We start from the raw sequence: 9,914 nt of genomic DNA, 5'->3' as shown, positions 1-9,914 counted from the left end.
GGTGCTCTCTCCATCACTTGACTCAACTTTCTTCTTTTGCTTTGTTGGCTTGTCATTTGTTTCAACCGTCTTGCTTGGTTCGGCCTTGAGAGCAATAAACTTGACTTCCTCTTGACCAAATTGACTTAGCAACATCTAGAGCATTCATCTCATGAAATTGCAACTCATTTAACAAGTTGATTGGTTTCATCTTTCTATATGATTCTTTGCCTCTAATATAAGTTGCCAACATAGGATTCTTGGTAGCATATGCTCTAAGCATCTTCTTAGTGACCTTGAAATCATCCCAATCCTTGCTACCAAGAGTTTTAATCTCGGTAACAAGGAGAGTGAGCCTATCATGCATTTGTTGAATGGTTTCATCCTTCTTCATGATAAATGCTTCCAAATCTCCTTGGAGAAGATATATCTTTCTCTCCTTGACTTCATCATTTCCTTCATGTGACATTTTTAGAGTATCCCAAATCTCCTTTGGACTAATGATTCCTCTAGCTTTGTTGTACTCCATTGTGCAAAGAGAACTTCTAATGACTCTCATGGCTTGGGCATTGCGAAACAAATCATGCTCATATTTCGGAGTAGCCACTTCATCTTCTCCAAGTTGAGGCACACCTACACACACAATAGTCCAAAGATGTGGATTAAGTCCATATAAGTGCACTTGCATATCTTCGCTTCAATGGGCATAGTCGGTTCCATCAAATGGAGGAGGTTTTTCTATTGAAACGGTAGAGAAAGAAAGGTTGGAAGAGTTAGAGAAATGTGAACTTGAGGTCTCATATGCATGAGACACCGTGTGAAATCCTTGATGATTCTTCTTCTCATTCTCCAATTTTATCTTTTCATTGAAAAGAAATAGAGCTTTCTTTTCAACTCTTTCATTCATCTTCTTCTTTATCTTCTCTTTTCGCTTGATTGTCCTTTCTTCCTCATCCATTTCTCCTTCAATATCGCTCACTTCAAAGTCACTATCATTGACCTCGTAGGCAGAGGTAGTACCACCAACACTTTCATCCCTTACACTGACCAATTGAAAGGATCGACACTAGGCCTAGAGGGGGTGAATAGGACTTGTGAAAAATTTCCCTGAAAAACTTGACAGAAAATCATCAGGGTCTTCCAGCCTTCCCAGGCCTGGATGATCCAGCACACCGTCGGATCTTTCGACTGGAGGTGATAAACTAGTACGAGTTTTGAAATCTACTTAGATTTTGACGATTTCCTTTGAATACAAAGTTGACAAATGAAGTAGCTAAGCCTATGAACAAGTTCTACACAAGACATATACTACTAACAAGTAGATCGGATCAAAACAAGCTCAAGAACAATATGAAGAACAATAAGTAAAGGAGACACAAGATTTGTTACCGAAGTTCACTCCACAAAGGAGCTACATCTCTGTTGAGATGCTCACAAAGAGCCGGGATGTCACTAGCCCCAAGTCTCTCTCAATCAACCATGAAGGAGGATTGAGTCACTTACTATTGCTCTCACAAAGAGAGGGGGTAATACAAACTTCCGGGGGCTCACACCACAAAGGAATGGAAGCTCACCGGCACCTTTAACCATCTAGGAGCAAAGCTCCAAGAGTAACAAACGCGAATCGACGAATCAAAGGATGCTTCAAGTGCTTCTTGAGATGAACAAGTGAAGGCTCACAAAGTGCTCTCTATTCACACCTCAAATCTCTCTCTCTCTCTCTCTCTCTCTCTCTCTCTCTCTCTCTCAATTCCAAGGTGAATCCTTGCAAGAATCAAGCTCTTGGATGGAGGAGAGAGGGGGAATGAATGCTATGGAGGCGTCGTTGGTCGTGGAGGCAGAGAGAAGTAAAAGAAGGGGGTGAAGGGGTATATATACTCCCACCCCCATACATGACCGTTATGTGTGTTTTCTGGGGATCCTGGATCATCTGGGGTTACATCAGATCATCCGAGTGAGTAATAGAATAGGCAAAAACACACTCGAAAACTCCCAGGTTCGGATCATCCGGCATGGGGCCAGATCATCTGGCTTCGCTCAGAGGCTACCAGGCACTCGTATACTTCCAGGGCCGGATCATACGGCGTAGGGCCGGATCATCCGGCCTTGCCCAGAGACAAACCGGCTGGAATGGCCAGATCATCCGCCCTAAGGCCGGATCATCCGACTCTGTTCAGACAGTGAAGTACACAAGTGTTTTGTGAGTGTAAAAAATGTCTCTCAAGCATGAAAGTCATCTCATATGAAGCACTTTGATAACCTAGATCAATCAAATACGTCCCTCATGATAGTACGGTGGTCCTATACTCAATTTCAAACCGAAAATTAGAATTAAATCTCTCATGGAATCCACCATAAAACAATTTCAATTTGGGGACCTTCCTTTTGTCTTCTTCTTGATTCTTGCATTTTATTCCTGCACACGTCTTTTTCAAAACATCATATTCCAAATTGTGAATGTCAAAAATCACCAAAATCAATTAGGGGTCTAGATGCACTTTCAGGGAGGCCCGCGGCCTCCACTGGCTGCAGCGGGGGTGCGACGCTGGCGATCCCATGTGCGTCCAGTCCTCCTACGGCGGTACAATTGGTTGCCCTGGGAACCCAACAAAGTAACCTTGAGAGATATTAACTGGCGCGGTACAATGCCACAATAATTGTTCCATGTTTTAACTGGTACGCTTGACTAAGGAAGCATGCCAACACAAAATGGCAATCACATAGTACATCCGAGTACTGATTTTTCACAGTCCTGAATTCCTTATCCTCTTTCATTGCTTCAAGGAATCTAGGAGGTCAGATCGTCATGAATAGCCAAGGAGCTGCCCTACGAAAGCTGGAACTGTCGCGTCATTCGACATGGCGTGACCAAAAGGGTTGCACCATAATATTTTGGGACCGTTTAATTTTAAAATATTAATAAAAAAGGTTAAAATAAAAAATTAAGGTGGTTTTCTAAAAAATGTGTAGTCGTGGATGGCTTAAGCGACTGTCAACACAAATAAAGATATATGAAGACAAAGAAAGGTGAATTTTATTTGAAAGCCATAGAGCTCAATGAGATCTAAAATTTTAAAAATTTTACTTGACAATATTTCGTTCAAGACCATTTATTGGGCCAAATATTCGTTACCATTTCTTAATTAAAATTTTAAACCTTATATCCAAGTTATAGACAACGTAAGGAAAACAAACTTTATATCTAAATTATTGAGTTTGATGAGTTTTAAAACTTTATAGTGCTACACCTACCAAACGTCATTGGGTAGGAGTAAAAATGGTATTGAGATACTTCAATGGCACTAGAGATATTGGATTATCCTATAGTAGGAATCGAGATCCAAATTTATTAAGACATACATGTTGAGTTATGATCGAAATTCATTCATACACGTATAAATGACGACTTTGGACGGAACGTAGTGGAAGCCCGTCACCAGAGGTATGGATTAAGGTTTACTCCTTTGTATGTTCTTCTTGTAAGCCGTCGTTTGGGGTAAGAGAGAACCACACTCGATATAGTGAAGATTTGCTGGCTGGCGCTCGTGGTTTTTTCCCTTCTGCATTGGGAGGGTTTACCTTGTGTCCTCTATGATTGATCTATTGTTTTGCATCGTCTATTTGCCATCAATTTTGTAACAATACAGATGTTGGTTACCTATCAGATCTCCACAATGGCAGATCATAGATAGTCTTTGTATTCTTGCAAGGAGGAACAACATTCTCTTGGAAGTCTACAAAGCAGACATTAGTGTCCACTTCCACCAATCATTCTGAAATAAAGCTACACAGAATGATAAACTACATAATACAATCATGTGGTATTAGTGTGATTGAGACACCAACAATTATCTTTGAGAATAATTCAGCATGTGTTACTCAGATGGAATCGGGTTATATTAAGAGTAATATGACTAAGCATATTATTCCCAAGTTATTATATCCCCATGAACTCCAAAAGAATGGAGAAATTGAAATCTTACAAACGAAGTCATGTGATAATCTAGCAGATTTATTCACAAAATCTCTATCATACTCTACATTCCGTAAATGCGTTGAAGGCATTGGTATGAGGAGACTTAGGGACTTGCAAGAATTAGAGGGGGAATCTCACAAAATATAACCTGCATAAACAGCACATTACACTCTTTTCTTAAAATGAGTTTTACTCTTTTAGAGTTTTATCACATAAAATTTTTAATGAGATAACGTTAACACATGGTACAAGTCGTATTATCTATTTTTCTTCGCTAAGGTTTTTCGAAGATAATATTTATGACATATTGATCTGTGATCAAATTGTTTTTAGACTGTATCTTTAAGTACACCTAAAGGGTCTATTAACATTAGGTTTACATATATATTATGGTGTTTCTCCTTATTTTTCCAATTGAGTTTTAAGGAATTTTGCCTGGTATATCAATATATTTTTGTTTTTTCCCACAGGCTTTTTCCAAACCTTGAAGACAATATCTGATGAACAAATGGCAGCGCCTACAAGAAGTCAGTTGATCAACGGGGAGTATTAAGATTAATTATGAATAATTGTTAGTGATCAATTGTAGTTAATCACATCATTAGCAATTGCTAATGACAGTTATACAGTAGGCATAGGTAGACACCTTTTGGGGCCAACCGACCCCCTTTGGGCAATTGGCCCTTTCGGTCATCAAGCAACTGCCTAATGGCTTTGTATATACTAGGTTTGTGCCCGTGCGTTGCAACGGGCAACTAAAGATATCCAACGCAATACATATATTGAGTACAAAAATATATTAACAACATCCTATTTTGAGCATTGCAATGGGCATCAAATAAACCAACATGTAGATATTAGAAAATAACAATTTTTTTTGAAAACTTTTAAAATGAAGTAGCATGATTATAGCTTCAGCACGACAACCGCACACCTGAACAGCTCTAGAACTTCGCATCAAACTTTCTAAACGCATGGCAGCACAATTACATGATTTAAGCAAATAAGAGTAAGTTTGTGAAACCAGATTGCAGGTTAGTCCAACCAAGCGTAGCTCTGCACAGAACTGTAGGTCTTGGCTGCTGCAAAGCTTGGCTACAACTACTGTCACAACACCGACAATTCTACATCTTGTGTACTACGCCATCTTAAGACAATGCAAACCAGCAGTTTAATTGTGACAATTCCACATCTTGTGTACTACGCCGTCTTAAGACAATGCAAACCAGCAGTTTAATTTTCACCCTGATGCATTGGCGACGATAGCACGCAATTTCCAACTGGTCAGTTGGTTTTGCTTCTTTATCCAACTTATTGCCACCGTGTTACTTGGTTCCTGAAACAAGATAAACAAAACATTTAGAAACAGCTCGGCGTTTATTTACAGCACATGATAGAGTTTTCCCATTGATGATATCAAACCAAGGGATGTCCCTTTGTCTTGTGCTAGTTAATATTCATGGTTGAATGCTGATACTCCCATTTCATCAGTTTGGGCTCCACAGAGAATTCCGATTGCAACTATTTAATAAGAACTAAGCATCAACGGTGGCAATGACTTCTATTTGATATTTAATAAGCATCAACAACAGCAATTTTGTGTTTTTTTGCTAAGCACCATACATCCCAGTAGTTGCTACCCTAGCTGTTTAATAGAAGTTCCATCTGCATTTTGTCTACTAAAATTTAGAACCACAAGCAGGATACCTTGAATGATGGATCAGATAAGGCATTCCTTGATAGCTGATCAACCTCCTATATGCCTACTCTAATCCAATTCTTCCAATTTGATCAAATAACAGTTAATTGAAACATCGAATGGAGGCATGCATTGAGGAGAGAGGTGTTTCCCCTGGTATTGCCTTAACTTCTGCAAAGAAAACCAACAAATTGCTGGTTATTTAATCTGGATTTGTGTAATACAATTTTTGCCATGGGTGCTTCCTGAATTAACTGCCCACATGAACAGTGGCAACTATAATTTGCCTTGATAAGCATAAACTACTTTCTCCTGTAAATAACATTTTTTTTAAGATGAAGGTGGGCGTGTGTGCTTCATTAACCAACGGCCCACATCAACAACGGCTAATATAAGTTCCCTTGCTATAAGAAGGCATTACCTGATCGATTATATGTCAGACACACGTCATTGTTGCTGCGCACTAAGAGTACGGAGTACGACTTGCACTAACATCATTCTTTGCCTTTGACGGAGACGCTAGGCGGCGCACAGTACAAACCCAAAACAAAAACGAATCAAGACAGGTGGATTTAATTCAAAGATCAGTAAGGTATAAGAAGAGCTACACCTTGATCAGCTTCTTGTGGCGGAGACGCAGCATCACTGAGTAGTGTCCGCGATGCCAGCCTGATGGATGGCGCCGCGCTCCATGGAACTGGATCGTGGCCGCGTGCACAGAAGCTAATTAGTTGAACAAAGTGAAAGAGGCTTACGTGCTTACTTGCAGCTGTGGCCGTCGCCGCTCGATCCCAGCGGGGGCCTGCGTGCAGGAGGCATCTTCCGCGGCGGCGGCCGACGATGACGAGGTCCTCCGCAGAGGCCAGGCGGCCTCGATGGGCAGATGCACTTGAGCACTTGAGCGAAGGAGAGGCAGTCCATAGAGCACATGCTTCCTCCGAGGCGATTGGTGATGGCTCACGCTTCTCCACGGCTCCAAAGTAGCGGCATGCGCATCCGCGGCGGCGGCGGCGGCGGGGAGCAGGGGCTCCGCATCGGGAGCATCACGGGAGCCCACGGCCCTTGGTGAGCTGCTCGGACCGCCGAGGATGGGGAGCGGAGGGTTGGCGGCTGAGGCGGAGGATGGGGAACAGAGGGGCGGCCGCGCAGCCAGAATATGGAGGCGAACCGGGAGTGGGGAGGCGGCAAAAAAAGAGGGGAGAAAAGGGGAGTAGCCGTCGCCCGTCGGTGTGGACGGGGAGGGAGGCGCGGTGGTGGGAGAGGGCGGGCGTCGTGAGGACGGCGAGCGGTGTTTTTGGCGGCGCAAAAATTGGCAGACAGAGAAAGGGGGAGGGGGGCGAGATTTCCGGTTGGGGGTTGATTGGGTGGGCGGGTGTGACACCCTATGTGTCTGCATAGTAGTTATGTATCTATTGTATGTATCATGTGTTTGAATTGTTTGAAAAATAATTTTTTTTAAATATAAAGGTTATATGCGTAATTATGATTTTATGTAAGGTCCTTTTTGTAGTTTATTTGAATAGGGTGTGTAATTATAGCTTTTGTGGAGGGTGTTTTTGCAAAATGTAGTGTAATCATTACATGGCAGGAAAAATTGCAAATCAGGCTAAGTTTGAAGTGAAATTACATTGAAAAAGACAAAATTCCTAGAATTCAAAATCCCTCTTATGTTTTCAAAATTAGCTCTTGAATCTTTAATCAAATAAATTTTTGCACAACATCAAAGTTGTAGATCTTGAAAAGTTGAACAACTTTCATGTTGGGCACTTTTTCATTTGAGCCCTATTTTAAAAGTTATCTCTGCTTTACAGTTTGGTCCCTGGAATTTTCAGAAATTGTGTTTAGGTCCTTATCCCCTTCCTCCAGCCTGTTTCCTCTGCTCTGTCTCTCGCCGCCGCTGTGCAGTGTTGCCGGCGCCGTGGAGAGCCCGCCCGGCCACGTCTCGACTCGCGCTGGCGCCCACGCGTCGCACTGATGCTCCTCCACCGCCCGTTGCTGCGCGCTGGTGCCCCCTCCCTTCGCCACGCCGCCCAGAACCGCCTCGCGGTCGCCACCTCGCCGCCGCCGTGGAGGGCCCGCTGCAGCACCCCAGGGCCTCATCTCTCGCACGCACGAGCACTACTTCTACCCCGCAAGCTATTCCTCTCCTCCTTTCGCCTTTTCCGTGCTCCCACATCTCAGAACGCCGCCGCCGCCCCGCTTGAACTCCGACGAGCTCACCCCCGCCGTCGACCCACCACCACAGACCCGCTCCACCCACGCCAACCCCACCATCCGCTCCACCTCGTCCTAGCGTAGCTTCCCAGCCCCTTCGCCTCACCCAAACCCCACGGGAACCACCCCGCCGCCGTGCTCCGAGCTCCAACGGCCGCCGCTCGCCGTGGACCGACCTCCTCCAGCCCTCATTTCGCGACCCAAGAGCATCCAGAGAATCGCCTCGGCCTCTACTCCGTTTTCCCCAACCTATCCCTCGCCGCCGGTGAGCCTAGACGCCGGATTTGGCGGTCAAACCCTCGCTCCCCTGTTCTGACCTTGGCAAGGACCTCCATGCTAGAATTCAAAGAAACCCGGGGTGTTATTTGAATAGGCTGTGACTCAGATGAATAGTAGCAGCAAGGGCTTCTTTGTAATTTTTGCAGTGAACTTTGAAATTCAATAGAAATTCGTAGAAAATTCGTAAATTAGCAAATCTAGTTGTTCTGGAATTCTTGAGAGTAGATCTTTGCAGAAGAATCATAATAAGCTAGGTGTTTGTTGCAAGTTTTTGCTGTATAAATGGTTTTTTGTCACTAGGTAAATAAATACTAGTTGTTTTATCTTTTTCTTAACTAATGATTGAAGCCATGTCTTGTAGTGAAATTTTTATGGTGGTTTGTTCATGTGACACTAGTGTTTTTATAAAAAATTTGTGGTCAGTTCTCATGTGTAGATATTTATTTGATTTAATCCTTGTTTAGTAGACTTTAATTATGATAAATAGTTAATCTGATGATAAATCATGAAAATATTTTTGAGTGATCTTTTTGGATAGTTTAGCTTGTACATGAAGTTTGAGCCCCAGTTCCTGAATAGAACAGGAGCTAAAAATGAATCTTGCTAATCTTATGTCTGTTTTGTTTATTTTCTCAGAATTAATTCTGTGTAGATAAAATCAGGAAAAATTCACAGTAGCTAACTCATCCCTGTGTAGGTCTTATGTTAAATTTTGAGCTTCCTTTTTGCTTTAGTTTAACCTGTGTAATTCAATATTTTTCTAGGTGTGGTCTGAATGGTTGATTTGTTATCAATAATTGGCTACATGTTTTAGCATGAAAATTGCAGGATAGGTTGTTCTGTTTACCTTCTGTTCAAAGTAATTTTTGCTGATTTTATTACTGAATGTGCACAGAGTGACTAATTTGTTAGCAAACCATAGTTTGCTTGCTATAGGAAACCACTCCCACTTGTTTATGATGTTAATATAGCTTTCTTGTGCTGTTGATCATGATGCCTTGTGTAGTTAGAATTGTTATTTAACTACTCTATAAACGATTGCACATGTGTGTTGATAATACTGTTCTTGCATTACATATAGATACGACTGTTTTGTCGGACGGGACGTACGAGCTGATCCCGGATTCCAAAGGAGGTGATCTCGAAGCTCAAGCGAACACCGCCGTACTAACTGAAGCCCCAGACCAAAGTTTGGAAGAGCCTAGAGCTGAAATAGTTAGCGACCACCGAGAAGACAAGCCCCGGAGATAACCTATATTTCAAATTATTATCATTTACTGTTATTATTTACTTGTGCATTTACAGTTCTTAGGATTTGAATTGAAACCCTAGATGCATGATCCTAGGAACCTATGTACTGAACACTAGACATGAGTTCGACTACTTGCTAAGCTTATAGGACCGGTAAAAGTCGAGTGATTGCCTGTCACTTGCGAGCTTTATAGGAATTGTTTGTTTACTTTCTGTTATCAATATAAGGATGATGGACGGGGTCGTGTTCGATATCATGACCTTTGGTGAGACCCCGTCTGTGTTGATGAACTTGCTAACGTACTAGCCACATGCCGTAAATATGGTATGCGGTAAGCCTAGTAACCGATTGGACCGGGGAGTGGATATACCTTTCACTCTCTCTTAGAGATAGGTTTTATTTATGTTTATGTTGCGCAACACCGCGGCTGCAGGGAGGAAGTTGGTGCCCTATTGTCGGGGAGAGTGACCCTATCCACAAGCCGAAAAGAAAGGTAAACGGTTGTTTGGGAATGA

The 9,914-nt window shown here is 42.5% G+C and overlaps 1 long non-coding RNA gene across 1 annotated transcript; it reads right to left on the bottom strand.

Annotated features, from left to right (window-relative positions):
* Window positions 1-4,896: 4,896 nt before the first annotated feature.
* LOC120698940 lies at window positions 4,897-7,007 on the bottom strand. Its single transcript, XR_005685115.1, has 3 exons — window positions 6,076-7,007; window positions 5,663-5,825; window positions 4,897-5,291 (listed from the first exon to the last, which is right to left on the bottom strand). It is a non-coding gene; the product is annotated as an uncharacterized LOC120698940 (long non-coding RNA).
* Window positions 7,008-9,914: the final 2,907 nt, after the last annotated feature.

The sequence above is a fragment of the Panicum virgatum genome, chromosome 1K (assembly GCF_016808335.1).
Source record: "Panicum virgatum strain AP13 chromosome 1K, P.virgatum_v5, whole genome shotgun sequence".
NCBI classification, from domain to species: Eukaryota; Viridiplantae; Streptophyta; class Magnoliopsida; order Poales; family Poaceae; genus Panicum; species Panicum virgatum.
Note: the sequence above shows the minus strand (reverse complement) of the source record. Positions and strands in the feature narration are given on the sequence as shown.